Genomic DNA, 25,743 nt, shown 5'->3' with positions numbered 1-25,743 from the left:
AAATGGTACAGGCAATGAAGTTGGAGAGAGAGAATGGAGCCTTTTGTAATTATCAAGAAAAGTTGCTGCATGTACCCATCTTTTTCTCCAGGGTGATCTCATGCTGCAATTCCTATGTATCTGTCTTGTGGAGGATGAGGCTTGGTTGTCCCATAGGAGTTTATGAGCTTTAGTTTGGTAAGGGTAATAAGAAAGCCTCTGTTGGGGCCAGCCCCGTGGTGCGGCAGTTAAGTTTGCACCTTCTGCTTCGACGACCCCAGGCTTGCCAATTCAGACCCTGGGTGCAGACCTATGCACCACTTGTCAAGCCATGCTGTGGCAGGCGTCCCACATATAAAGTAGAGGAAGTTGGGCATGGATGTTAACTCAGGGCCAGTTTTCCTCAGCAAAAAGAGGAGGATTGGTGGCAGATGTTAGCTCAGGGGTAATCTTCCTCAAAAAAATAAAAAATAAAAAATAAAAAATAAAAAGCCACCTGAGGCCGGCCCCATGGCTGAGTGGTTAAGTTCACGCGCTGTGCTTCGGCAGTGCAGGGTTTTGCCAGTTCGAATCCTGGGCGCAGACATGGCACCACTCATCAAGCCATGCTGAGGCGGCATCCCACATGCCACAACTAGAAGGACTCACAACTAAAAATACACAACTATGTACTGGGGGGCTTTGGGAGAAAAAGGAAAAATAAAATCCTTAAAAAAAAAACAATGCTACCTAAGAAAAAAAGAAAGCCTGAAAAAGGAAAGCCTTTGTCAGTCAGTTAACCCCATCAGTTCCTTGGGAACTTCATGCTAACCAGCCTGGCTGTCAGGAAAATATAAATGGTGGCTATGGGCCTAATTTTCTTCTGTTCCCACTCAAGTGAACTGCCTTTGTTGGCTGTAGAACCAGACGTTCCTGTGCCCTGTGAATTTCCTCAAAGTTGAACTACTCCAATGGAACTGAGAGTTTACAGGTTCCCTAGCTTATCAGGGCATTTTCCCAGCAAATGAGAGTTTTCTTCCCTTGCATCTTAACTGGTGAACAGAGATCCAGCCTTAACAATTCCCTCAGCTCCTTCTTTACTTAATGAAGAGCTTGAGTGGGACTCACTTTTAGACATCTCTCCTAATAAGTATGATGCAATGTTTGCGAACTTAGAAAATGTTAAATCTGTTCTCTGCCCGAGTCTGCTGTGGAGTTGAGGTATAATGCACTTACCGGGTCCCTGCCCTTCTGCTCAGCTGCAACCACGGCAGCTCTATACTTAGGTTGCTTAGCAAGCATTTATAAACTTCAGATAACCTGGCACCAGGCCCTCTATTCACTTATATTTTAATGCTATTGAAGTTTAGTTTTTATTTCAATAACCTTTGTTGGTAGGGGCCTAACTATTCTAGTTGGCAGTTTCATCCATTGCAAGGGAATTTTGGCACCTTTCAGTTTAAAGAGTCTTAGTTGGAGTAAACCCATACTTTTGGTGTTCCCCAACAGTGAAACTGTGATGCCGCAAGGTAGAAATAGCTGTTTCAGTTTGGTTTCTCCAGCAGAAACAACTCTGCTCATGAAACTCTGCTCCAGGTGTTTTCTTCGGCTGCCTCTGGAGTCTCTCAGGAAGAAACAGGTTACCAGTAAATTGAGTTTAATTGTGGCCTGTTGCTTTGTTTCTCTGCATCTTGCACTGGCACCATTAGTTTGCTTTCTAAGCCAATTAAGGCAAAGAAGTGCCTTGTCCTGTGGAGATCTGAGGCTTGGCTAGGCTCATCTTGGTGGTCTCCTAATGGTGAAATTAGGGCCAATGTGCAAGGAAATGCTGGTTCCTATGATGTGTTGTCATGCATCACTTAACAATGGGGGTACGTTCTGAGGAATGCGTCATTAGGCAATTCCATCATTGTTCAAACATCATAGACAGTACTGACACAAACCTAAATGGCATAACCTACAACACACATAGGCTATATGGTACTAATCTTATGAGACCACCATTGTATATGCAGTCTGTCATTGACTGAAATGTTGTTATGCAGTGCATGACTCTAGTCCTTCCTGGTGAGTGCTCACTTTAACAGGACCAAGAAAGTAGTTCTGAATGTGCACTCCAGAGGCCCATGCAAGAGTAGCATAGTGTGGGTGCTAATGAAGAGGAATTGTGCTGCTGGGCAAAGGAAAAATTTCATGACTTGAAAGCAGGTTTCTTTTGTTGTGGAGGCCAGTTTATTTTCCTAACTTCAGGGAAGTGACACTACAATAAAAAGTTTCATATTCTGCAGAGTACACACAAGTCCAAACTGCAGTTAGTACTCTTCTTTTCCTGAAACAAGAAAGTGATTTACGAGGTGTGGGCCGTTACATGAAAGAAAACAAAACCGGCTGCTGTGTGGGCCTGTAAAATTCTTGTGCCATCTCAGTGGTGTGGGTTACAGGAGGAGAAGATGTAGAGGGCTAGTTGGCCCTCCCTTGCTGGGGCTCAGCTGCCCCAAATACTTGTGATATTGTGGATTATTTATGAGCTAGTCTGGGCTGGGATTCACTACCCCACACCCTGGTAGGTGAAGATTTGCAGGCAGAATGTAGAAGCCCTCATTAATCTTCCTGGTCTTGTTGAGGATTTCTTGCCGGCCGGAGCTCCTGTTGGAGAATGGACTGGCCTTTCCCACTGAACTGCAACAGCTCAGATTAATATTAATCCCTTTAATGCTGCAGTTCATGATATAGTCATTAGGTGACTTGGAACTAATCCTGTCCACCTAACTAGTGTGATTTATTAAATACACATGGAGATCGAGTCTGAATACAGCCAGGCAGAATCAGCAGCAAATAAATACCTCTGTGTTAGTGTATTAATGCTGGTTGATTGGGACACAATTGCAGGCTGGGCTGGGGAGAAACAAGGGCAAAAGGAGGCTGAGCTCTCTAATCAATAGCATTTCCCTGCTCCTAGCCTTTAATTTAAGTGGCACAAACTGTAAAAACTCTAAAGACATAGGCCTAAACGAAGGAGGAAGAAATCCCTTAAACATTTCAATTATTTGAATGACTTTTCTCCTTTACTTTTTCTTCCTTTAAGTTTTAATAGTGACTATTCAAACAGAACTTTCTCTATGACCTACCTTGCTTAGATTGAGTTCTTAATCAGTAGACACCCTAGGCAAGGCACTGAGGGCACTGGTCTATCTCCGCTCCTGGCTTCAGGGTTTAAATTTTTCCTCTTAAAAGGAACAAGGAGATAGAGCAGCCAAGCCTGCCAGATAACAGTTCTCTTCTTTGATACCCCTGCCCAAGCTAGCAGAAGCATAATTTCTTTTGTAAATAATTGAAGTTTATCATTTTCCTTTCTCAAACCTTCTTTTCTTCCCCTCTTTGCTCTTTTAGCAGAGATGGCATTAATATGAAAAACATCTACCTAGCTGGCTTCGTTTAATCAGGCAAGTCTGACATTTGTGAAACCTCTCATTAACATTTTCCCCAAAGAGCACAAAATGGCCTCTCTTCCATCTCCCTTCCCAGGACAGCCACCTCAGAGTTTAGGCTGCTTTCCATCCCCATCGGCAGGCTGTTCTCAGAGATGTTACTTTTCTAAACTCTCACTCTTGGCCAGTGGCCACTGGTCACATATAGGGGGACCTTCTGTTCAGGTGCTACCCTTTTCCTTGTAAACATTACTTTTTACCAATTTTTCATGGAAATGACAAGAAATCTTTGATAGGAATATTGGGGTATGGATTTCTTTAGTACTTCCCTGTGACGTTTTTCAACTAATTCGGAAACATTGGTTGAGCACTACTATGTCCATGGCCCTCTACTAGACACTGTAGTTAACACAAAAGCAAAGAAGCCTTGACCTTCTCTGCCTTCCAGGTGCTTACAGATTACAATTAGCTATTCCATAAACCAAAATATGCTATACAAAAACAACAGCACTCTAGAAATACCAAGAAGGAAGAGATTAATTCTGGTAGCAAGAAATTAAGGATAGTTATCTTTGCTGAAATTGAGAAAGTGAGAGAGCTGGGCTTAGACTCTTGGAAAGATCTTGGTTTTGTTACCGCCATCAAATTAGAGACCTTGTGTACCCTGAACCAATGGATAAGAACTAACCCAGAATAGGGATTGTGACACTTCATAGTGGCAGTAGTGCTTCCTGCTTTTACTGCAAGGTGGACAGTGGTAATCCACCTCATCGCTTGTACTTCACAGTTTTGTCATTCCCTTTATCCACTTTATTTCAAAGTGGCATACCAATTCATATCCAGATGAGAACAATAGTCTCTTGTCAGTTACTTCTATGTTTAGATCATACTCTTGAGAATCTTTACTTGTCTAATATTTGACTGAGTATAGTTTAAGTGGCCAGTCCTGGTGGTCTAGTGGTTAAGATTCGGCACTCTCTCACCACCACAGCCTGAGTTTGTTTCCTGGTCAGAGAACTTCACCACCTGTCTGTCAGTTGTCATCACTATGATGCTGAAAGCTATGCCACTGGTATTTCAAAAATCAGCAGGGTCATTCATGGTGGACAGGTTTCAGCAAAGCTTGCAGACTGACAGACTAGGAAGAAGGACCTGGCCACCCACTTCTGAAAAAATTGTCCATGAATAACCTATGAATAGCAGCAGAGCATTGTCTGATATGGCACCAGAAGGTGAGAGGACAGCACAAAAAGACCACGCAGAATTCTGCTCTGCTGTACACAGGGTCACTAAGAGTCAGAATGAACTTGACGGCACTAACAATGAATACTTTAGGCAAGGACGTGGCCTGCTTATATTTCTTTGTAATTTCAATTGTCCTCCTCTCCTTCCCCTTTCTTCATACACTGTCTCCTCCTAGTATTAGTGACTATTCAACAAGCATTAGAAACAGAACAAGTAAGAACCCTTGGCCTGCCTGACAATTAGAAATCACAGTAATTAATTCTAAAGCTGTACAGTCATTTCCACTTCCTATCTTTTTAGATAGATAAATAGATAGACACACAGACAGAAAAACTAATAAATTAAGACCTAGAAAATTTGAAGTTTGGCTATGGTCATACACACTAGTATAGTCTGTAGTCTGCAAGCAAGGACTGTAAGTTATTCATCTTTGTATCTCCAAAGTCTAGCAGAGGGCTAGGCCCACAGGAGGTGCAAAATAGTACTTGTTGAAGGAGAGGATGAGGGATTTGAATCCAGAAAGCCCAGTATTATTTAAGGGATCTTATAAGATTTTTTAAATGTTTTCTAAAAATGGAGAGATATTATAGTAAAAATAATTCTTAGCTGTTCATGAATAATAAAATCATCAGTGTTCATATTAAGTTTTGGGTAAGTGACAGTTTTACTAAAACTTAGTGATAATATTCCATCAGACTCTGTGATTTAGGCTGCCTAATTCTCTCTTTTTTTCCAATAGCTTTTAAAAAAATATTTAAAATAATATTCAGTAAGTACATAATAATATTTCATGTAGAAAAAATTTTGGAAAATACAACACAGTATAAAGAGATGGAAATAAAAACCATCCATAGTCCAATCACCTAGAAATAACTGTTATTTAACCTTTTTTATGCACTCACGTATTTACACAGTAACACCCTTTAGCAAAATTGGGATCATATTCTATATATGTTTTCCTCTTGCTTTTTTTCTTTTATCATATATTATCCTACATATGATAATCCTACATCATTACACATTTTTAGAAAATAAGATCTAATGATATTCATTGTATGAATGTTTCAAAATTTATTTAAACAGTTTCTTATCATTGGTTATTTAGATTATTTCCAGTTTTTCAATATTATAAGCAATGTAGTATAAATACTTCTGTACGAAATTCTTTGCCTAACACTCTTATTTCCTTTCCTTATTTCCTTCTTATTTCTTTTTATTATTTTTATTTCTATTTAGGTAATACATGGTTTAAAATGTTCAGGTAGTGCTGCAAGGCATATAACCAATACCGCCACCCCTCAACCTGTTAAGGTCCCCTCCATAAACTCTTTTAGCTATTTGTTCAGACATTTACTTTTATATTTCTAGATAGTATGCTAATATCACCTCTTTTTCAAATAGAATTTTTATATTTGAAGCACTGTCTATTGACTTCCTACTCCTAAATGTAGAGATAGCACTTTTGGCAGTACTCAGTATTCCCATTTTCCTTCCCTCCAGCCTCCCAATATAGTTATCTCTCCAACTGGGTAAACCAATATTCCCCTTTACCTTATTAAGATTATTCACTACCAAGTCAAGTATTCCTCTCTTTTTAAAAACTATGCTTAGTTTCTGTGTTACTATCACTATTTCTTCTCAAGCTCTACAATACAGTTTTAAAAACTCTCTGAATACTATTTTCCCATATTTTCAAACATACAGCTCTTCTATCCTGTTTTTATCTCTTCCTAGAGACATCCTTCTCAAAACCTCCTATCCTCTTCCATTTTGCATTTGTTGCTCTCTGGGCATCAGGTACAACTGTCATTCTAGACTCCTTTCTCTTGAATCTCATGTCCGTTTGTTTCTTGGTTTACTCTCTCATTTTGTTTAAAAAAAAAAAAAAAATTCTCCAAAGCCTTCTAGGAAAGGACACCTGGGATATAAATTTTTTTAGACCTTGCATATCTGAAACTTTTTATTCTGTGCTGATGCTCAATTGAAGATTTAACAGGATGTAGAGTTCTAGTTGGAAATTATTTTCATTCAGAATGTGGTGGCTTTACTTCTTTGTCTTTTCATTTCCAGTGTTGGTCTTGAGTAGTCTCGTCCCATATTGATTCTCAATCCTTTGCATGTGAACTAGAAATTTATTACAATCTCTTTGTTCCCAGTGTTCTAAAACACTTGGTCTGGGTCTCTTTTTATTCATTGTGCTAGGTTCTTAGGGTCCTTTTGATCTAGAAAATCATATCATTTTATTTTGGGAGATGATCTTACATTAGTTCTTCAATGATTTCCCCTTCTTCCATTTTTTTCTGTTCTCTGAAATGGTCCTTCTATTTTTCTCACCCTCCACCTGATGCTTCCACTTCAGAGTTTGTTTCTCTTTGGTGCTTACCTCTAAAGGCACTTGGTATTCTTCCTTTTCAGCTCTGCTTCCATTTCTTTTTCTTCTGCTGAGAATATGTTGATGAATCTCGTTTACTACTTTCACCTCAGGTCACTTTATTCTACCTATTATATGTTTCAGTATTTATATTTAACTCTTGAACACTCTTAGCACCTTGCACTTCTCCTTCATAATATTTGTGTGAGGCCTTACCTAATGTCTTTCTCTTCCACTACACAGGAAACTCCATGAGGGCAGAGATTGCACTGCATTGTTCTCCACAATATTTCTATTATCTAGTCCAGTGACTGGCACAAAGTTGATGCTCATAAGTATTTGTTGAGTGAATTCATTACTGTCTTCCTTTAATCAAAGGAATTTATCAAATAGAATTTATTTTGTCAAGTGGAATGAAATAGGAATTTAAATTTTACCCCCTAATAATTAACCATGTGTTACAGAACCATTTATTGAATATTCTTCTAGCATATATCATATACCACATATTGTCCTATCTATTTTTTTGCTAGTAGTATACTTATCTTGTTGTTAAAGCTTTATAATACATTTTAAAACAGTACTGAAAACTTTATCTCATTAGTTGTTTTGAAAATATTCTGGCTACCCTCATCTAGTTATTCTTTCACATGAAGTACAGAGTTACTTACTCAAGTTCTTTTTAAAATTCCCATTGGGATTTTGATTCTAAAGCACAAGTTAATATGGCAAGGGTTGACATCTTTATAATATATTTGACAACCCTATCCAGAAACATATTATGCCTTCTTCATTTTTTCAAGACTTCTTTTGTGCCTCTAGTAAAATATGTAGGTTCTTCCTCCATTTATGTGCCATAAATTTCTTGAGTTTATTCTTAGGTACAGTAGTCTCCCCTTATCCTCAGGAGATATGTTCCAAGGCCCCCAATGGATACCCAAAACTGTGGATAGCACCAAGCCCTATATATACTGTTTTTTCCTATACCTACAGACCTATGATAAAGTTTAAATTATAGGGGACCGGCCCCGTGGCCGAGTGGTTAAGTTCGCGCCTTCCACTTCGGTGGCCCAGGGTTTGGATCCTGGGCGCGAACATGGCACTACTCATTAGGCCATGTTGAGGCGGCATCCCACATGCCACAACTACAATACACAACTATGTACTGGGGGGATTTGGGGAGAAAAAAAAGCAGGGCAACAGTTGTTAGCTTAGGTGCCAATCTAAAGGAAAAAAAAGTTTAAATTATAAATTAGGCACAGTAAGAGATTAACAACAGCAACTAATAATAAAATAAAACAATTACAACAATATACTGTAATAAAAGTTACCATAGATCTTTTATTAAGTCTAGAACTTGCACCTTTTCACTTAAAGGAAGCACTTTACGGCTTCTCTTTGGCATATCTGAATTGCCAGCATTGCTACTCTTGTGCTTTGGGGCCATTATTAAGTAAAATAAGGGTGACTTGAACACAAGCACTGCAATACTGGGACAGTGGATTTGATAACCGAGACGGCTACTAAGTGATTAATGGGCAGGTTGCCTATACAGTGTGAATATGCTAAACAAAGGGATGATTCACATCCTGGGGAGGATGGCATGAGATTTCGTCACACTACTCAGAACAGCACACAATTTAAGACTTATAAATTGCTTATTTCTGTAATTTTCCATTTAATATTTTTGGACTGCAGTTGACCACAGGTAACAGTCTGCAGAAAATGAAACCACGGATAAAGGGGAACCACTGTATTTTTTATTTTTAATTGCTAGTGGGAATGGGATTTCCTCCCAATAAAAATTCCTTTTTTTTTTTTTTAACTAAAACTGGGTAGATTTTCCTGTTTTCCTACAATACAGTTTATGTTATCTGCCCAGGACAAAAGAACTACTAGCTTCATTTTCAACAAAAGCCAGCTGTTTCAGTTATCTATTGCTACACAACAAACCACTCCAAAACTTTGTGGCTTAAAACAGCCACCATTTTATTATATCTCACAATTCCATAAATGGACTAGGGCTCAGCTGGGCAGTTCTTCTAATTGTCTCACTTGGGGTCTCCTGCAGTTGCAGTCAGCTATGACTGGTTGGATGTCTGGCACCATGTGGCTTCTTTTGATGTGATGCCTCAGTCTCCAGGGCTTTTCCTCATGACCTTTCTCTCCCAAAGGGTAGCTTAGACTTTGTACATGGCAGTTCAGATCTCCAAAATGGAAAAAATAGAAGCTTCAAAGCCTTTTCAGCGGCTGGGCGTTTAAGTCCCAGATTGTCACTTCCTCTACATTGTATCTGTCAAAGCAGTCACAGACCAGATTCAAGGGGAGCAGACATAAGCCCCACCTCTTGATTGGAGGAGGGGCATGTGAAGGGTGGCATTGTATGGGACTGTCTTTGGCGACTAATTATCATAATGGCATTTGTTCATTTGTCCTTACCTTTTTCCTTTTCTTCCTTCTTTTATACCAAGTAGCTACCCTAGCCTCTTAGGTTCCCACAAGCATCTTTTATCCAGTCAACTTTCAGTACCAAATAACTAAATTCGTTGTTATAAGCAGGAATCTGGTTGAAGGGGATAGCAGAGGGAAAAAAAAATTGTTTCCACCTTCTCATTTGCTCCCCTAGGTGAGCCATAACTCTCATTGACAGAAATACAGAGTTTACTTGAGCATGAAATACCAGACAAAGGGGACAGGTGTAAATTGCCCTTGTTCTTCTGAGTTCTGCCTACTCTCCAGGAAGGACAGCCTCCCCCTTTCCTCCTCAGCAGAAGTCCAACCCCTTCCCTCATTGTGGCTTGTCATAAGAGCTCCCACCTATGCTGGTCCAAGTAGAAATGAGAAAGCATTATTCCTTTTTTTTTTTTACCTAGTACTTCTTCCTACCCTGGGTTCATTAACCTCTGGCTTAAATATGCACCACGCAAAGATGTATAGTCTTCCTCTCTTCCTCCCCCTCAGCTTAGTCTGAAGGAAGGCAGCAGGTGATGGAATGCATAAAGGATGGGGGCACTGGAGGTTCGGGGGGGATCTTTTCTCACACACTATGGATGTTGCTCAACAGAACGGGTGTGAAATTTAGTCAGAGCTACAGCATGTGTTTCAATTTTCCAGGGAATTTCCTCTTCCTAATTGTAGGTTTAACTCTTTATTCTGTGTGGTGCCAAGGGCTACCCAAGATATATGAAATGAGTTATTTTCAAGAAGGAGAAAATGCTAGGATTTCCTAGGGCCCCTTTGAGATCTAGGATCTCTAACTTATTTCCTGCCAAATGGTTGTGGAAAAAAGCATAAACTTTGGAGTTGGATAGACCTGGGTTCAAATCCCATCTCTACCATTGGGTGGTCTTGAGTATTTACTTGACCTATTTGAACCTCCATTTTTCATCAGTAAAATGGAAATTAAAAAGGTGTCTTATAGGGTTCTTCTAAGGATTAAATGAGATGATGTGTGCAAGGTGCCTAGTACAATGCATACCTTGCATGTGGTAGACGCTCAATACACGTTTGTTTCCTTCTCCAATCTGCCCACTGGATTTTTTTTCCTTTTTATTGAGTTCATAATAGTTTACATTGATGTGAGATTTCAGTTGTACATTATTTCTTGTCTGTCACTACATAAGTGCTTCCCTTCACCCCTTCCCACTGGACTTTGAGGATATCTACTTTTATCCTGTGCCACCTTGGGTTTGCCGTGTAACCAGATCCTCACATCTTAGATTTACTGCTTTTCTCCCTGAATCTAACTCTGTAAGTGTGTTAGAGGGGAGAAATCATTTCTCATAATATGCAGAATCCCTATGGGGGTCCTTTTTAAGCTAAAGGATAAGTCTCTGTAACAGTACTGAGAAGGATTACAAGGCTTGCCTTCCCCATCTGATCCTGAAGGCCACATGAACTTTTAAGAGTTAAAATCGTACAGTGGTAGAGCTAAAATGAAAGATAGAGGTCATCCAGTCCATTTTATAGAGAAAGACCTGTGGCTTAGAGAAGGTCATGTCTTATGCAAGGCCTTGTGACAGAGTAGTGGCAGTTCTGGAACTAGAGCTCTGACTTACTTGTTTATTACTATGGTTATAATTTAATTTTTGAATACTTTGTGACTTGTAAATATTGAGGACCTAGTTTTTTATATCTGAACTTTCTTCTAAATTTGGACCCTGATTATACTTTTAGCAATGGGGAAGTAAACACTGTTAGACATTTCAGTGACATCCCTTTGGGGACCAACAGGGTCCCTTTGAGGGTATATCAGTTACCACCTGAAAATCTCTTCTTTCCCCAAAGATTGCCAAAGGGATACTGAGGTGGCAGCTCAGCTGCCTATTGAGCCTCTCCTCCCAGAATGGTGAGTTGGGAAAGCAATTTGTTTCTTCTGTTCTATATCGTCATTCTCCTGAATAATGCCAAGTAGGGAGGGCTCTCTCCAAGCCCACAGCCCCCTTTTGTTTTTTTCTTTTAACTGAGGTATAATTAACATACATTAAAATGCACAGACCTTAGGTATAGAACATTTTTGTCACCCTAGAAAGTTTCCTCATGCCCCGTTTAAGTTACCCTCTCCCTCCCTCCCCCAAAAAACTACTTTCTGTGTTCTACCATAGATTGGTCTTGTTTTTGGATTTCATATAAATGGAGTCATGCAGGATATACTCTTTTGTATCTAGCTTCTTTTCACTTGGCATGTTTTTGGAATTCATCCATGTTGCTGCATGTATTACTAGTTTTGTTTTGATTTGTTTGTTTTACTGAGTAGTATTCAATTTTATGGATAAACCATAAGAGAATTTACTCTTCTCTTTTTGAAAGACATTTGGATTGTTTCCAGTTTTTTGTCTATTATGAATGGGCTGCTATAAACACTCCTCTACAAGTCTTTTTGTGAATGTGTGTTTTAGTTTCTCTTGGATAAAAACTTGAGTGAAATTGTTGGATCATAGAGTAGATGTGTGTTTAACTTTAAAAGAAACAGTTCTTCAAAGTGGCTATACCTCCCAGTCTATCTTTTCCTTTTCTGAGGGACTGGGCTCTTTAAGTTGAGGATTTGGCAGGAGAAGAGAACCCACATCACCAGGGTCCCTGCTGCCAGAGCACAGTGGCCTGAATCGGACACTTAAAAAGCTGAAACAGGTGTTTGAAACCCTACTCCAGCCTCCCTATTTGATGCCAGCCCCCTGAGAAGCTGGGGCTTGGCCAGCAGAATTTAGACCTAATCTAATGGATGCTGGATTAGAGACTTTTTCAGGATATGGCTACATAGTGGTATATACTGTGGCTTGGTACATTTGAAGCAGGTAAATGAGCATCTTCATATAGGACAGGGGCCTTTGGTGGCCCAAATACTTCCTGAGCGTGCAGTAAGTCCGTGTGCCAGACGAAAGCCCCTCCTCACCCTTGCTTCTTATCCCCCGACCTTTTCTCCTTGAAGCTGTGTGCAGTAGAAGTCAGCACTTCTCTTAGTGACATTAATATTGCCAACGGCCTTTAGCTGGGTAGGATTTGGTATCCTGTGTGTCAAATATTATGGGAGATAAATTATGCCCTGGTAAATTCTTTCTCTATATTTTTAATGCCTCTATCTTACCTAGGCCTTGGGGAACTAATTCTCATGGGCCAAAGGTTAAAGCAAGAACCTGAAGGTTGGGGGTGTGGGCTCCCAAAGCCAGATGACTTAATGTACCAAAGCAGTAGTTTCTCTAACCATGCTCAGTGGGTTGAAGTTGACAGAAGCATGATCTGTCTTTACAGGGCTGCTTCAACTGAAGATTTCGAAAAAATAGGTTCCAATTCCAAATCTTTTCTAATATTGGTTAGAAGAGCCCAGGGAGAGAAGAAATAGGCTCTCTATGCCAGTCTAGACTTTCCACAAACCCTCAAGGAAAAAGGGTGTTTCTGAGTTCAGGTCCACCTTTATGGGTGGCCATTCCTTTAAACGTAATCTGGATATCTTCAGATCTCAGTTTTGGAAGCCAAGGCCTGGTATTGGGCTGCATCATGTGGATGACATTCTTCACGTGAGCCAGACTGAGATTCATAGACTAAGATTCTTTCAATACCTTTTTTCCTTTAATAATGATATACAGTCACGTGTCAACAATGGGGATAAGTTCTGAGAAATGTATCGTTAGGTGATTTTGTCCTTGTGCAAACACCATAGAATATACTTACACAAACCTAGATGGTGTAGCCTACTACTCACCTAGGCTATATGGTACTAATCTTATGGGACCACCTTCATATATGCAGTCTTTTATTGACTGAAACATTATGCCGCACATGACTGTAGTAAAATTGACTTTTCTTAGTATACAGTTCTATGAATTTTAATACATATGTAAATCTCTGTAACCACTCTGGCAACCAGGATACAGAACTATTTCATCACTCCAGAAAACTTCCTCCGTTATCCCTTCGTAGTCACACCCTCCCCCATCCCTAATCCCTGTCAACCACTGATCTGTTCTCCACCACCATAGTTTTATCGAGAAGGTCGTACAAATGGAGTCATACAGCATGTAACCTTTTGAGACTGGCTTCTTTCTTCCTTCACTTAGCACGAAACCTTTGAGGTTGTCTAAACTATTGCATAGATCAATAGTTTGCTTCCTTTTTATTGCTGAGTAGTATTCCCTTGCATGTCTGTACCAGAGTTTATCCATTCGCTAGTTAAAGGACATTCGGCTTCTCCAGTTTGGGGCAGTTATGAACAGAGCTGCTGTAAACATTTGCATACAGATTTTGTGTGAAGAACATTGGTTTTCATTTCTCTAGGATAAACACCCAGGAGTGGGATTTCTGGGTCAAATGGTAAGTGTATGTTAGGCTTTATAAGAAACTGCCAAACTGTTTTTCAGAGTCTCTTTACCACTTTGCGTTCCCACTAGCAATGAGAATTCTAGTTTCTCCACATCCTCTCCAATAATTGGTATTCTCAGTATTTTTATTTAAGCCATTCTAGTACATGGGTAGTGATATCTCCGTGTGGTTTAAATTTGCATTTCCCTAATGGCTAGTGACATAGAACATTTTTTGTGTGTGCTTATTTGCCATCCATGTATCCTTTTTAGTGACACATCTGTTCAAGTCTTCTGCCCATTTTTTCAATTGAATTGTTTTCTTACTGTTGAGTTTAGGGACTTCTTTATCTATTCTGGATTCAAGTCATTTATTGGCAATAAAATTATTTATAAATGTTACCTCCCAGTCTGTAACTTGTCTTTTCAGTCTCCTACCAGTGTCTCTCATACAGCAGACATTTTTACTTTTTTTTGAGGAAGATTAGCTCTGAGCTAACATCTCCTGCCAATCCTCCTCTTTTGCTGAGGAAGACTGGCCCTGAGCTAACATCCATGCCCGTCTTCCTCTTCTTTATATGGGGGATGCCTACCAAAGCGTGGCTTGATGAGCCGTGTCATGTGTGCACCTGGGATCCGAACCGGCGAACCCCTGGCCACCGAAGTGGAACGTGCGCACTTAACCGCTGCACCACCCAGCCAGCCCCAACATTTTTACTTTTCTGAAGTCCAGTGTATGAAGTTTTTTCTTTTGTGCATTGTGCTTTTGGTGTCATATCTGAGTACTCTTTGCCTAATCCCAAGTCACAAAGACTTTTCCTATGTTTTCTTCTAAAAGGTATACAGATTTATGCTTTTCATTTACACTTATAATCAATTTTGAGTTAAGTTTTGTATAATGTGTGAGGTTTACATCCAGGCTTATTTTTTTGTATATGGATGTCCAATTGTTCTAACATTATTTGTTGAAATCAGTGCCTTTTTAGATACCAAATTCTCCTTAGGACTAAACCTTCCTTAGGAATGAAGGCATTACAGAGGATTCTCTCTTAATTTCCTCCTCTCTTTTCAGGAGTCATCCTTGTTTCTTTCTGGGTCTTTCTGAATTTGGGTTTGTTTTGAAAGCCATGTAATAGAACACTCACTATTTATAAGTTGTTTGAACATGAAGTATTTCATTATAAAGTGGTCATCCATCACAAGGAGGCATGTGGGCTGTAAAAAACATTAACTGCGCACTCTAGGCTGGAATGCAACTTTACCAGTATAATGCAGCTTTTGTATTGTGTGCAGTTGGGATAAAACGAGAGACAGAAAGAGAGAGAGAGATAGACAGACATCGTTGGAGGAACAGGTGTTGGCTGAACTCGGGTTCTGTCCCATGTTTTCTCAAGTTTTTTCCCAACCATGTTAGGATTGCTCTTCCAGATTCAGCTGTCTTAAAGATTCTCTGGGCACGTTTCAGAGCAAATAACATGTGACTTCTCAGAGTACTGCTGCTCCCGTAAACTTTATTTGTTCATTCTCCAGCTCACAAACGTGTCTTTAGAGGCAACAATGGCAAGTGGTTGGAGTACTTGTCCTGGCCCTTATGGGTTACATTTTTTATGCCTTTGTTTTCCCCATCAGTAAAATGGGAAATGTCCCTTATCATGAAGTTCTTGAGCCCATTAGCACAAAGGGTGGCTAAGGTAGAATAAGATTCCTCAGTCTTAGTGTCTCTAAGAATTTGTGATATGCTGCTGTAGAAACCATTTCCAGCTGTCGGAGAAAGGTGAATAAGTAGGATTCTGTGCACTTAAGGGACCGGGAGATGTTGCTTACCAGTCCCAAATAATTGATATTCTTTAGGGATTCTCTGATTCTTCTTCAAAAGCTTTGGCTATTGATTCAGTCTTTTCCATCATATGTAGACTTTGCTATTGTCAATTCAGAATTTAGTTCTTTTTTATTTTCTTTTACTTTCCTTCAGGCCCCTAGAGGAGACCTGAGAGGGTGGTAATTGATAATAAATCTGTAATTGTCTTCTCTTCTTGCTGCCGTCAAACAACAAATTTTTTTACTAAACTACAAGAGGAATTTGGATTGAAAAAGTAGCTCCAAGTGTAATGACTGCATGAAGCTGGGGTGAATTGTTCTATTTTAAAGTATAGCCACAGAAGTTTTTAATTTCTCCTGGGCTTTCAAATTACCTGCTTAAGCTTGGGCTTGGTCTCGTGCAATGCATGCAGAAAACGGCAAGGCAGAGTAAAGGACCACAGCAGCTCTGGTTTGCCTGTGTGTTACAACCTAATTGCTTTCCTTTCAATATGTGCCGATTTCCTCTAGAAGGAAGAGAACTAGTGTTTAGAGTTGATACACATCAGGCATGTGCTTTCAGTAAGACAGATGGATCAGTCTGTCCTCGGGCCTCTGAGATATGTTTGAGGCCAGTCCCTGTAGGCCTCAGTTAGCCCTCCCAACCTTGTCAAAGGGGCCTCACTCTTCCTATTGGATTCGAAGGGAACCTGGGCAAACCTGATGCTTAATTCGTGTGGCTGTACTAAAATCAATAACTAACAGTATTTAGTCATTGGTTAGGAGGAAGAAAGGTGCAGAAGAAACTTCAATTCTAGGATAGTTGAGCCTTAAATTTTTATTTGCCATCCAAGTCATGTAGTTAATATATCTAGTAGTAAACCGGTAGCAATAGCATGGCATATTTAAGAACATAATGCAGTGTTTAAGAGCATTGATTTGGAGTCCAGAACAGACCTGGGTTTAAATTCTACCTCTTCCACTTGTTGTGTGACCTTGGGCAAGTCACTTAACCTCTTAGAGCCTTGGTTTCCTTATCTGTAAAACGGGGACAGTAATACTATTTCTCAAGGTTATTGGGAGGATAAAATAAATAATCTATGTATAATAATTGTGCTTAATAATCCATGTAGCTGTTGCTGATGTCTGAGGCAAATTAAGATTGCTGTCCTGGGTGATGGAATGAGATTCTTCTTGTCAGGATGGTAAATAGCAGCTCCTAGCAGCAATCTAAACTGGCTATTTAGCAGGAATGCACATTTCTCTTCCAATCAGGATTCATGCATCATATTGGAGAAAGTCATGCAATAACCTATTTTCCCATATGTATGCTGCCTTTAAGTATTTGTCTTATCTTCTGAAAGTGAAGGCTAAATCTGACTTTAGGCAGACCAGGGTGGCCCTACTCAACAAGGAGGAGATGGTAAAAGTGAAGATTTCAGGAGCAGAGATTTACTGAAAGCAGTCTGCTATGGGCTCTGTGTGCTCTCAGGGTTTTCAATCCTGAAAAAGATACATCTTCTTCCTGCCCTCTCCGTAAGGAGAGGTGCACCTGCTATAGGGCCAGAGAGGTGACCAAGGTCCCGACAAAGTGCTTGAGCCAGATAGCATATGTAAATACCAAAAACCCTTTTCTTTCTTGGTCATCTTGAACATTTTTGGGCCAGATATCTAGGGAAGAGGAGGTTCTTATGTCATCTCTGGCTTAGGTTGAGACCTCATGAACGTGACCTTCTACAATATACTCATCAAAGACAGCTTAGGGGAAAATATAAAATTGTGGTTTCTAATCCTTAAGGTTTTCAGACTTTCAGTAAAAGCCCAAGATGCATAGGTTCAGAAATGGTTCATGTTTAATCAGAGAAAGAGTAAAGGTTTGGTTTCTTGAGTTATAAAAACAGGTTGGGTTGGCCTTTAAGGGATAGATCAGCCTGAAAAATGAATATTTCCCAAAGAGTTTTTAAAGGATCAAGTGTTAGAAATAATTTGCCTTTCTTAGGGTAAGTTGGTTGGTACTGTTATCTTCTACTGCTGGCCCTGGGTGGACCCATGGACCCACTTTGTACCTGGATGTGGTAGTGATTAAGCCATCACCATACTTTGTCTCTTAAAGGGTCATAATATCAAAGATAATGTCTCCCCCACCCCACTTGCTGCCCCACCAGTCTAAAGGTACCTTAAGAAACTAAGCATTTGTTTGAGAAAAAGAAACAGACCTGGGAAACTGTTGGATGATAGCTGAAAAAAGAGGATCCACTGTCAGGAGCTTAGACAAACAAATTAGGCTTACTTTCCCACCAGGCTACCTTTGTAACAGACTGTATTCATGTGCATTTACTCCCAAACTGTACTTTGCATTTACACTAAGTTTTAGGGATCTAAAGGAGCCTTGTAGAATTTAGTTAAACTACTACCACCACCACCTTCCTCAGGAAAACCCTCTAGTTGAGGAAAGTATGGCCTACAGAAGTGAAGTGTTTTGCACAAGGTCACATAGTTAGTGACAGACCAAGACTGGGCCTAGTACATTTCTTTATTTCATTTCTCCTGTTTTATAGGACAGAATTGCAAAAGCTTATCTGGGTTGGACCCTTAAGTCCAGACTAGGTAATACATTCTTTGAGAGCTGCCCTTTAGCAGTCTTCTCTCAAGTCAGTTCCTGACATCAAGCCTAAATCCCCACCAGACCATTCAAGGTCTGGAAATAAAGGTGAGGCAGATATTCCAGAGGCTTCTGGCTTCACCAAAGTTTAGTTTTTTCATCCTTTGGATCACTGCTCTTTAGGTTCCCTAGTGACCAAAAAGAGCACAACTCCTTCCTACTGAACTTCAAGTATCTCAAAAATTCCATTTGCAGATTGTTCTCAATCTTAGTTTCACTTTCACAAGAAATATTCCTGGGTATAGCATAGTCAGAAAAGTAGAGTATAAGGACCTAACACTTTCTTCTAAAATGGAATGTGCAGGCATAGACAGAAAAGCCAAAAACCAAAAAGCTTTTATGCTCAAATAATTTTGTCCTGTTTCTCTGGATACAGAAATGTCAAGAGGGGTAAATGAACTAGACTTCTGTTTTTACCATGCTCTGATTTATTAGTCTGTTATACGTGATCCACCTTGTGAATGCCGATATTCTGTCTCCAGGAACATGAGCCAATATTTGCAGGATGAAGAGCTAGGATGGGAGCAGGCTAGTGACCCTCTAGTAGGCAAGAAGGGAGAAGTAGGCTCTGAGGGCAAAAGAGTCGAGACAGGCATTTCTGAAACCAAGTGGTGTTGAAATAATATACCACAGGCCTTTTTCCTTGTCAGCGTAATCCAATTGAGAATGCCCAACTGCCTCTGATAAGAGTCACTCAGGAGTGAAGAGCTTCGCTACCAGGGAAAGCAGCTTATGTGTGCATTTTGGCTCAGGAATGTGCCAGCCCAGTGCTGGCCAAATGAGAAAAGGCTGTTGCAAGCTGGAGACCACAAGCCTCCTGGGAGGATGGTGACTGCTCCCCTGTAGGCTAGGAAGAGAGTGTTCCCTTTTGTCTAAGGGCAGTGCTTGAGGCTACATGTTGAGGCCTTAGACATAGATTATCAGAGAGGGTCGTAGCTCTGACATGAAAAGAGAAAACAGTGTAAGGATTCATCCCCTTTTGGACAGATCACCTCCTTATCTGAGAAGACAGGAGACTTGGGGAACATCTGCAGATTCTCAGACTGGCATTGGGCCAAACTGAGACATCTCTGTCTTAATGTCATAATATAGGGAGTTGAGCTCCCTGCTCACTAGTATTGAGCAGAGTATGGACAGAAGACCACTAAGACGTCTCTAAAGGGCTTCACTTTGCTTTGTGTTGAAGCGGCCTATGAGCTTCTCCAGAATTTAATAATTCTTGTTGTAATTGTTCTTATTCATCACTGACTAGCCAGAAGTTGGACCTGAATTTGATTTTAGAAGTGGGTGGCCTAGTCCTAGAAGGATCCCAAGTCTTCTTTCTCCAATGGGGAGTTGAATTTCCCCTCCTTTTTGTACACATTCCTTTTTTTCTTCCCATCTTAGAACATGAACCAGTTACCTTTAGAGCAACCCTCTTCCTGATCTGCATTCTGTTTACTGGACTGTTTGTGCCTTGAGGTTGACAGCCTTCCAGGGTGGGTATTTTGGCTGCTTGGCAGGGGTATCAGGTATCTCCTTGGTTGTGAAATTACTCAGCCTGCTTACTATGAGCAGCATCATGGCACCTTTCTCCTGAAGGACTCAGGCAACTCTTACTCTTCTGAAGAAGGTCTAGACAATTGAATCTCAGTCCCCAGGCAGGCCGAGCCAGTAGGTAGAACACCAGAAACTTTTCTGTTCTGGCGTCATAGGAAGTAGTAGAGTCAAATGGCCGGGGACAGATGAACATGGATTTGATTCCCATTTCCAACACTTGCTAGTTGTATGATCTTAGCGGGTGAGTAGATCTACTTATCCTTTCTAAGTCTCATTTTCGTCTTCAAAATAGGGATAATTATGAAGAGAGAAGGTATATAAAGTGCTTAGCGCATGGCATGGCACAAAGTAATAAACCGTAGCTGCTATTATTGTTATTTTTCTCTCTTCTAAAAAGAGGATAAATACTTCAATCATTCATTTAAAAAAGGAAGTTTTTTCCTTTCTCTGATAACTATGTGTACCTTGGAGAAAACTGAAACTCTCAGAATTTAAAAGAGCTATCCCAAATTGCACCATACATAAATAACAACCACCAGTTATCTTGGTATTTATTTAACTTGTATCCCTTTTAAGGTTCAGTAGTCAAAGATAGAAGGCTTACCTTTGAAGTTTTTGAATTTACTTAAATCTTAAAAAATAACTTTCAGTGTTAAGAACACTGGACCGGGACTCTAGAGCTAAAAAGTCTCGAATAGGGGCTGGCCCGGTGGGGTAGCAGTTAAGTTCACACGCTCCACTTGGGTGGCCCGGGGTTTGCCCACTCGGATCCCAGGCACAGACTTGTACACTGCTTATCAAGCCATGCTGTGGCAGGCGTCCCACGTATGAAAAATAGAGGAAGACGGGCACAGATGTTCAGGGCCAATCTTCTTCAGCAAAAAGAGGAGGATTGCCCGTGGATGTTAGTTCAGGGCTAATCTTCCTCAAAAAAAAAAACACTCGAATAATAATATCTTAGTTATATTTATTGCACGTTCACTTTATTCTATGCATTGTACCACGTTTTACATGGATTAAATGAGATAATGTGTGTAAATTGTTGAGCACAGTGCCTGTACATAGTATAAGCTCAATAAATGTTAGCTGCTGTTATTTATTTTTAAATGTAATTTATTTTAATTCTCTAACACCCACTATACAGGTGATAAAATCAGGCTTAGAAAAGTTTACTGTCTATCACATAGCCACTAAGTTGCAGAACTGGGATTTGAACCCTACTCTAAAGCCCATGTTTTTGCCTAGTGCTCTCAACTTCTAGTCCTGGTTCTAACACTAACTGATTTGTGGCATTGTACAACTTACTTAACTTCCCTAAATCTTAATTACTACCTTATTTGTAAATTATTTTGAGGACCTATTTTAACTATAATATCCTAGGATTTGGAGGATTTTCTGGAATGGCTAGTTGAAAATTATGGCTTATTTTTGTAGAGCACTATTACTCGAAGTATAATCTCTACATGGTTTCAGGTTCACAAACTGCTCCTTGGTTGGTACACTGTGGGGTGTATACAGAAATTGAGAGAAAGCATTTAGAAATTTTTATAACATCTTGCCAAGTAACTTTTTGTATGTTTATTCTAATAATAAAGTGGAGTTTGTATTATGTCTTTGTTTTTTAAATTGCATTTTCTAGTAATTAGTTTTATTTATAAAACTATGGGTCTGCAATGGATTGACATAAAAAAAATTCTGGCCCTTCACCACAGATAGTTTGAGAAGCAGTATTCTAGAGGACCATCATAATCCTTACCAGGATTATGAATCAAAATTCTAGTTTTGTTTTTTTTTAAACTATGTGTTTACAAAGAGGTACCCCTTAAATCAGAAATGTTCTTACTAATGGTGCCCTGCTAGGAGCACAACCTCCCCTGCTGTGTCCCCTCCTCACCACCAAAAGCTACAGGAGTTCTTCCTGTTGAAGCTTCTCTGATGCTCCTAGCAATCAGCAGTTGAACCTAGAGAGCAAAACTCCAATTCTGCCTAGACCAAACTCTTTTGGGAAAGTTAATTTTATATACCGTGATTCTCTTTTTTTAGAGGGTTGAGGAGTGAGGGTGATAGTAAAGCTTCCTGGGGGCTCATTAAAAAGTCCACCCCCTCTAGTTTTCCATCACTAAGTTTCCATAAAGTGTTGACTCACAGAATGGAAGTTCTAGAATAAATGGATTTTAGTAATCATAGATTCCAACTACCTAATTTGACAGATGAACTTGAGTATCATATGCCTGGCTATTGGTAGCAGTGAGGCTAATGATCCCTTGTCCACTGACTGGATTGTATGCTGTGTATGCCTCCAGAGAGTTCTTTTTTTTTTCTTTTTTTTTTTATTGAGTTAATGATAGGTTACAATCTTGTGAAATTTCAGTTGTACATTAATGTTTGTCATTCGTGTTGTAGGTGCACCACTTCACCCTTTGTGCCCACCCCCTACCCCACCTTTCCCCTGGTATCCACTAAACTGTTCTTAGTCCATAATTTTAAATTCCTCCAGAGAGTTCTTGATGGAACTTTGTCCAAGCCTCTGTATGGTATCACTCCTGCTCTCTCCAAGCCTCTCAATGCCACATTGAATTCTTCTATCTTAAGAAGCAGAAGATTAGCAAATCAAGTCTAGCAATATATAAAAAGAACAAGACAAGATGTCTACTTTCATAGTCTGGGAAGTCCTAGCCAGTGCAATAAGACAAGAAAAGAAAACAAAAAAAGGCATGTAAATTGGAAAGGAAGAAATAAAACTGTCAGTATATTTGCAGATAACATAATTGTCTATGTAGAAAACCCCAAGGAATCTACAAAAAAAATCCTAGAACTAATAAGTGAGTTTAGTAAGGTTGCAGGTTACAAAGTCGATACACAAATCAATCACATTTCTATATATGAACAATGAACATGTGGAAACTGAAATTAAAACACAATACCATTTACAAACACTCCAAATAAAATTAAACATTTAGGTATAAATCTAACAAAATATATACCGAACCTGTATGCTGAAAACTACAATGCACTGATGAAAGAAATCAAGGAGATCTAAATAAATGGAGAGACATACCATGTGCATGGATTGGTAGACACAACATAGTAAAAATGTCATTTCTCCCCTAACTGATCTATAGAATCACTGTAATTCCTGTCAAACTCCCAACAAGATTTTTTGTAAATACAGACAAGTTTTTCTTAAAATTGAAATGGAAAGGCAAAGAAATTAGAATACTGAAAACAGTATTGAAAAAAGAATGAAGTTGGAGGAATCACACTACCTGATTTTAAGACTTAGAATATGGCTATAGGAATCCAGATGGTGTATAGCTATAGGAATCAAGATGGTGTGGTACTGTATAGACCACAGATCAATGGAACAAAACAGAGAACCAAGAAGAGACTCACACAAATAAAGCAGATTTATTTATTTATTATTTTATGTTATTATGTTATTATTTTATTTATTTATTTATTTTTTGAGGAAGATTAGCCCTGAGCTAACATCTGCCACCAATCCTCCTCTTTTTGGCTGAGGAAGACTGGCACTGAGCTAACATCTGTGCCCATCTTCCTCTACTTTATATGTGGGATGCCTGCTACAGCATGGCTTGATGAGCAGTGCATAGGTCCACACCCAGGATCTGAACCGGTGAACCCCGGGCTGCGGAAGCAGAAAGTGTGAACTTAACCGCTGCACCACTAGGCTGGCCCATAAAGCCAACTGTTTTTTGACAAAGATGCAAAGACAACTCAATGGAGAAAATATTGTTTTTTAATTTATTTATTTTTGAGGAAGATTAGCCCTGAGCTAACATCCACCGCCAATCCTTCTCTTTTTTTTTTTTTTTTTTTGGAGGAAGATTAGCCCTCAGCTAACTACTGCCAGTCCTCCTCTTTTTGCTGAGGAAGCCTGGCTCTGAGCTAACGTCCGTGCCCATCTTCCTCTAGTTTATATGTGGGACGCCTACCACAGCATTGCTGCCAAGCAGTGCCATGTCCGCACCCGGGATCCGAACCAGCGAACCCCGGGCCGCCAAGAAGCGGAACGTGCGAACTTAACCGCTGCGCCACCGGGCCAGCCCCCAATCCTTCTCTTTTTGCTGAGGAAGATTAGCCCTGAGCTAACATCCATGCCCATCTTCCTCTACTTCATATGTGGGATGCCTGCCACAGCATGGTTTGATAAGCAGTACGTAGGTCCACACCCGGGATCCGAAACAGTGAACCCTGGGCCACTGAAGTAGAGCCTGCGAACATAACCACTATGCCACCGGGCCAGCCCCAAAAGATTGTTTTTTTTAAATAAATCATGTTGGCAAAATTGGAGATCCATATGCAAGAAAAAGCCTGGGTGTAAACCTCGCACGTTATACAAAAATTAACTCAAAATAGATTATAAGTGTAAATGAAAAGCATAAATCTGTATACCTTTTAGAAGAAAACATAGGAAAAATCTTTGTGACTTGGGATTAGGCAAAGAGTACTTTTTTTTTTTTTGAGGAAGGTTAGCCCTGAGCTAACATCTGCTGCCAATCCTCCTCTTTTTGCTGAGGAAGACTGGCCCTGAGCTAACATCCACACCCACCTTCCTCTACTTTATATGTGGGACGCCTACCACACCAAGGCTTGCCAAGCGGTGCCATGTGCGCACCCGGGATCTGAACCAGCAAACCCTGGGCCCCCAAAGCAGAATGTGCGCACTTAACCGCTGCGCCACTGGGCCGGCCCAGGCAAAGAGTACTTAGATATGACACCAAAAACACAATGCACAAAAGAAAAAACTTCATACACTGGACTTAATCAAAAGTAAAAATGTCTGCTGTGTGAGAGACACTGGTAGGAGACTGAAAAGACAAGTTACAGACTGGGAGGTAACATTTATAAATAATTTTATTGCCAATAAATGACTTGAATCCAGAATAGATAAAGAAGTCCCTAAACTCAACAGTAAGAAAACAATTCAATTGAAAAAATGGGCAGAAGACTTGAACAGATGTGTCACTAAAAAGGATACATGGATGGCAAATAAGCACACACAAAAAATGTTCTATGTCACTAGCCATTAGGGAAATGCAAATTTAAACCACACGGAGATATCACTACCCATGTACTAGAATGGCTTAAATAAAAATACTGAGAATACCAATTATTGGAGAGGATGTGGAGAAACTAGAATTCTCATTGCTAGTGGGAAAGCAAGGTGGTAAAGAGACTCTGAAAAACAGTTTGGCAGTTTCTTATAAAGCCTAACATACACTTACCATTTGACCCAGAAATCCCACTCCTGGGTGTTTATCCTAGAGAAATGAAAACCAATGTTCTTCACACAAAATCTGTATGCAAATGTTTACAGCAGCTCTGTTCATAACTGCCCCAAACTGGAGAAGCCGAATGTCCTTTAACTAGCGAATGGATAAACTCTGGTACAGACATGCAAGGGAATACTACTCAGCAATAAAAAGGAAGCAAACTATTGATCTATGCAATAGTTTAGACAACCTCAAAGGTTTCGTGCTAAGTGAAAGAAGAAAGAAGCCAGTCTCAAAAGGTTACATGCTGTATGACTCCATTTGTACGACCTTCTCGATAAAACTATGGTGGTGGAGAACAGATCAGTGGTTGACAGGGATTAGGGATGGGGGAGGGTGTGACTACGAAGGGATAACGGAGGAAGTTTTCTGGAGTGATGAAATAGTTCTGTATCCTGGTTGCCACAGTGGTTACAGGGATCTATAAAAGTGTTAAAGTTTATAGAACTCTATACCAGAAAAGAGTCAGTTTTACTAAATTAAAAAATTTAACAAAAGAGGCAGAATGCACATGGCCTTGGAAGTGTCAAACCATGGCTGTAAAATTGCCCTAGTCATTCACCATGAAGGAAGACATGAAGCAAGTATAATTACTGCAACTGGATGAAAGCTCTGAAAATCCGTTCCCTGTCCTGCCTCTCAAATATTTTTT

The 25,743-nt window shown here is 39.9% G+C and overlaps 1 protein-coding gene across 50 annotated transcripts in view; it reads left to right on the top strand.

The window, feature by feature from the left end:
• The window catches only part of GBF1 (golgi brefeldin A resistant guanine nucleotide exchange factor 1), a 126,565-nt gene that overhangs the window by 68,338 nt on the left and 32,484 nt on the right, over positions 1-25,743 (top strand). The gene's annotated exons all lie outside the window — the stretch shown is intronic.

This window comes from Equus przewalskii, chromosome 1 (assembly GCF_037783145.1).
Source record: "Equus przewalskii isolate Varuska chromosome 1, EquPr2, whole genome shotgun sequence".
Lineage (NCBI taxonomy): Eukaryota > Metazoa > Chordata > Mammalia > Perissodactyla > Equidae > Equus > Equus przewalskii.
Note: the sequence above shows the minus strand (reverse complement) of the source record. Positions and strands in the feature narration are given on the sequence as shown.